Here is a 5,981-nt window from a genome sequence, read left to right as displayed (position 1 = left end):
GCACTGAGTTTGATAGCGAGGCCATGGAATGTGTATAAAATAAATGATGTCTGTTTTCCAGAATATGTTTTTTTTTTAAATAATTATATGTTGTTTTAGTTGACTTTCGTGAATAAACTGTCCAGAACAGAACGGTTTGAAGAAGATTGGTAAATATAAAAATGAATTATGAACACTATTGGCTGTAGTCAGAGGTGTAGATAAAGTGCACACACTAGCTGGAAATAGCTAAACAACGTCAAGTGTTCAATGAATACACTTAAAATGTTAATGTGTTCCATTTTTTCATATGGAATCATCAAGTAATAAAGTCGCGCATAATCAAAACTAAAGTTACTTTACGGCCCATTGGTTGTTTTTATAATACTTACTCGATTATGCATCGCTCGAAAAAAGTGTTAATAATTCTCATTTAAATTGTCTATAAATACGATTTTAATGAAAGTACATAGAGTCAGATAAATAATATCTTAGAAGAAAACGTTGTCTATTATTCTGATGTTTGAATAACAAAATCACAATAAAGAAACAAGAACTATAAAACGTAAATGTAACTCTAGGGTCAGTATATTAACAATGGAGGCATACAAATTACCACCTCTAATGACTGTTTTTTTATGACAACATCTCAAATGCAGTGTTCGGCACTATCTATTCTGAGTAAGGAGTTCTTTGGACTCCCTTTTCTGATATTAAGGAGTCCCATCATACTTAATGTAGTCCACAATGTATGACACTTTTTATATACCGTTGTTTTGGGGCTTATAACACATGTTAACCAAAAATTAATAAATCCTCTTTCATGTTTTGCTTCAGATGGTAGTTAAAAGTGACTGATGTTTAATAGTTGTTGTAATTTGTTATTTAAGATTGAAACAATATTAAAATATTAAACAAATGTCATTAATATTTAAGTTAATTAGTGTATTATTCTTATTATTAATTAACAATAATATTTTCTATAATGCATGTATATATATGATTGCTTGTTGATCATCGGGAATTGGTCGTAACATCCCGTTGTTTTATACATTTTCCCCATGATAATTAACATAATATAACAAAGCAGCCAAACTGCAACAAAGCCCCTGTAATTATCGAGTGCTAGTGACATGGGATTATTAACGCACAACTGATTAACAGTCGTTCAATCTTCAGTGCAGTGAGACCGTAAAACAAGCATTTTGCAAACCATTACGAGTAGGGTGATGATTTTTTATAGTGATTGGACACTCTTTAGCGAAAGCTATTTTTTAAGCGCTAATATCTGAGAAAAAAAGGACCAAGATCAGGTTGATTTAGAGCTCGAGAGTTTCCATTATAACTATTCGCAAGCAATGCGAATAGAAACCAAAATACATAATTTCGAATTGTTTTGTTTTGTCGATGTGTTCAGCAGAATGATGAATGGCATACTTTTCGGATATTTGAAAGTGCAGACATTCTATTCTCGAGAAACGATATTTTTTTTAAATAATTTTAATATAATTTTAAAAGAGTCAAACATACTTCCGTTGTGTTAGTTTTCGAACCCAGACACATTATTTGAGAGAACTAATAAGAAAAAAAGACGAAAACTATTTTAAGTTATACACCAAATATAAAACCCCTGACCCTTGCGATATTAACTACACAAGTCTTCATAAATAACGTGAGCACCGGGCTTTGTAATATGCCGAATAACAGGCCTCTTTGCATTGTTGATGTAGAACGGAAGACTTTCAAAGTTTTCACTTAAAATATATATAATTAAACAAGTAACCCATAGGGCGGGGTCAATTTTAACCCAAGAGGGATGATTTTAACATAGTTGTTACAGGACCAGAATACGATGTTAAACATTAATTAATTCCCTGCCCTATCGTTTTGTGAGAAAACTTTTTCAAATATGTAAGTCTTTATACATTTCATCATCATTGGGCGTGGCCAGTTTTTACAAAAGGAACGATATTTATTTTTTTTAAACTAGGTAGAGGACCATACTAAAATGATAGATGCCAAAAACCAAACATTTTGGCCTTGAGGTTTCAGAGAATACATTTTTAAAGTGTTTGCTCCAAACATATACAGCAGCGAGGGGCCAATTTTCAACCCAGCGGATTATTTCAGAAAACTTTTTTTCAACTTCGGACGAACCGAACGATCAACAAGAATGACTTCTTTATGATCCCTTCCTAAACTTCTTTTCCCTTAAGTCGTCTTTTGGAACGGACACAAGCAATATTGAATATAGTTGAAATATCATGAGTGCAATTGTTTTGATAGTTTCATAATGATTTGGCAAAACATTTTACTTTTAGATTGTTCACAAAGTTTCTTAACACCCACATAAGGGAATTGTCTTAGCCCACTGGCACGCATGTTTTAGTAGACCTAAACCGTTTTTAAACTCAGCAGATATAACATTAGAAAATGCGTTCTGATCATGTTTCATGGGGATTGGGTAAACATGTAATTTCTTGAAAATTCAGACACTTTTTATTTAATTTAACATAGCAACTTGGTTTTTGAACGCAGTTTTGCAATTTTCCGATTGTCATTTAGACCGATTTCTTACGATGTTTCGTGAATATTGGAAATACATATATTCTCTAGACTGTTTGCAATGTACATTTTGACAACGGGCAATGCAGGAACAATAATTAACAATTGGCAAAATGTGATCACAAAAGCTCACTGTTAGCAAGTTGTGCTCATTTGATCTAATAAGGACTCTTGCTAGGTACATGTGTGTAAGCTATGACAAAGCACAGTGATAAGGGTTTTTATTCAACGATTTTATTAACTACTGGGGTTCTTTGCGTTTCAAGTCGTTTGATTAAAACTTGTTTAAATGGAATGTTTTGCTAACATACATGTACACTATAAAATTGACAAAATATGTTTATCATAACAATACAATAATAAGTATACACAATGCATCATCTGACATCAAACTTTTTGAATAGACTGGGGTTGTCATAGGAAAGAAAAAAAGTACTTATTTAAGTGCATAGTCCAAATTATGATATTGTTCTTGTTTTCTATATGCTTTAGACATCACTTAGTTTTGATTGAAAACTTCTCACTATCAATAGACCAGCTGTCTAAAATCTTCCTTGTTAAGAAGAATTCTCACAGCTCTCAAGCAATGGTTGACGAGTGAAGTCATGACTTGGTATAAAATCTTCCTTCTGTGATATGTAGAGGGTGAATATTAAATTATTACAATTTAAATGTGACAATAAACAAATGCAACAACAAGTTTTTATGGACAGTGATCGACAATGACTATTCTGAGTAACATTTTAGTAATATCGGCTGCGTTTCGTTTGCAATGGACCAGACGTTTGGGAGAAAGTGGTTCTGAATGTAACAATTGCAGCTGCATTCGACCACCCCGAATATAGCAAAATTAATCATGGTTCCCGGCAAATTGCATTTGTTCTGGAATACGTTCGTTCGTTTCCCTTTGTTTATGTAATATGGGTTAATGAGATTACCGCGGTGTTTGCGCATCCTATTACAGGTGGTGTTGGCGTGCGGGGGGAGCCGTGGGAATGATACAGGTTAGCAATTAAAAAACCGTGCACAGACTTTTCTACCAGATTATATAAAGTGGAATGAATTGCCTTTAACATATCTTGATAAAAAAGTATGAAACTCTTTATAACTTCGAAATTTAAATAACAAAAGAAAATGGCACAATAGAAGAACTGCTCTAAAATGATTGCCTATATGTGTACATGCATGTGAACGGATACAACTAATGCAGATTGCCAGTAAGGTCCATTGCTCGGGGACTGCGGATATTCGTGCAGACTTTTCCTCATGACAAAATTCTTGAATCAAGCTGAGTTGGATTGAAAATAGAATTACTCCAGAATGTGTCAGAATACCACTTGCCAGTGTGTACTTACCAAGAGGATCCTTTTTTTCAAAATCACATACGATACAAACCATTATTAGCTCATCAAGGTAAACAAATTACCGATTGATATATTTTATCACCATTTATACAATTGTATTATTTACAAACATATTGTTTAATATAGCAGACAACTTGGCAAACTTCATTAAATCTCGGGGTCTCCGTTTTTAAGCTTTTTAATGACTTATGTTGTTGAGAATGTTCGACTATATAAATTCTCAAGTCTTTTCGAGGATAATAAAATGTAGGTTATTTTCTTGAAACCATACTTAAAAAATTGTCGATTCGTAATGACTGTTTGGCTGAATTCATGTTGACTTGAAATAAAGGTTTAGTTATGCATGAATTGCTTCTAAAAGTGATAAAACATGATGATCGAATATGACGATTACGGTGAAAGTGATGCAATGGTGACGAAAGTGATATTATGATGATGCTGATGTTGTTGTCTCTACTATTTCTATTGCTGCTGATGAAGAAAGTTGTATTAATAATTATGTTAGAGGAAGCGCATTCGTCTATCGTCTCGTCTTCAATTGATTTTAAAGAATTATCGGGGAGCCTAATTCTCGCGCAGATCACCTTTTGGCTTGTCAAATTTACAAATTGGAATGTGATATTTAATGTTATTAAAATGTACTTTACGAAGCTATTTTTTCTTGTTCAGTATCGTAACTGATTTACCTGATATCAACGAGTTTGCAAGAATTATAACTGTATAAGGCGTGTGGGCTTTCAGTTGAGACATATTGAAGCGACAAGTAGGATTTAAACTTCATGCTTGGTGATATCTGTGTGGTTGCACCAGAAGTGACGTGTTTAAGAATGTGCACACAACATCGCTATTACATGTGTTGGATATATACCAGAACAAATTAGAACAGATATTTATTACGTTTGGTACATATTACATCGTCAAACTTAACCATCATGTAATAAAACACATATCATGGAAAGGGAAATTGACCAAACAGTAACAAGTTGTGTACATACGTTATTACGTTATACAGTTGTTTGAAGGAAAGCAATTTTACAAATAATGTGTGTGTAAGGGTGGCTATTATGATGTTGATATTTATGGACATAAACTAACATATACAATTATTCATTGGTTATTATGGTAATAATAATAGAAAGAAATAGCACATATATTTTGCATAGATTGCATAAGCCAGCAAATTTTACAATCAGGCAAGTCTTTATTACATCAGATAAATAAGCTGTATAAAATAAATGTAGGTAATTGATCATCTTATACATACCGTATGGATAATTAAGCATTCAATTTTAACAAGAAGCAAATAAGCTCTCTGAATATGAAGATTATTATACATAAACATAAACAAACAATCAAATAAACAAATAACAGGCCAACCCGCGGAACAACAATTCAGCGTGTCTTATTAGTATTGTGAACAACGTTAAATATGTTATTCCTGATTTAATATGCTTCTTACACAAAAATATAACTAAATAACTTCTTCTTTAGTTCATGTTCCGATAAAGCGTATGCATTTATACACTGATGGTCGCTTAATTTTTTAGATTTAATATCTAATATGAGTGATACGACTTATTTGAGTGATCGACAAGAATACGAAGAAAAGTGGTCAATCTTTTCGCGAACCTTATTTTGTTATCGTAAGGCATTTCTCTTACACTTTACACTTGATACGTATTTGGGTCAAAGTTCATTAGTAAGCACATATTATAAGCTACATTGATTTAAAAAATACACATGGTCTCATGATTTTAATATGCCATGACGTTAGAACGTAATATATCTCGATCCGGCAGTTATTTTAGTATACGCCGCGCGTGGGGCTAATTTAAATGTATACACCGAATCAATTTTGATGGGCGCATGATTTTCCTAGAAAAGCAGTAAGTTCGACTTGTTTGCTATGTTTAAAAAGCACGTTTGTTTCGATGAATAGTTACTATTTAACCTCCGATAAGTACTGTCCACCTCTGGGTGTAATATATACTTTTCCCATCAATCCCTATGATGTTTTTATATTTGTTCATTTGTAATAAAGAATTTATTCGCACTATTGTTAACTGCTAAAAG

Source organism: Dreissena polymorpha, chromosome 4, assembly GCF_020536995.1.
Source record: "Dreissena polymorpha isolate Duluth1 chromosome 4, UMN_Dpol_1.0, whole genome shotgun sequence".
Lineage (NCBI taxonomy): Eukaryota > Metazoa > Mollusca > Bivalvia > Myida > Dreissenidae > Dreissena > Dreissena polymorpha.
Note: the sequence above shows the minus strand (reverse complement) of the source record.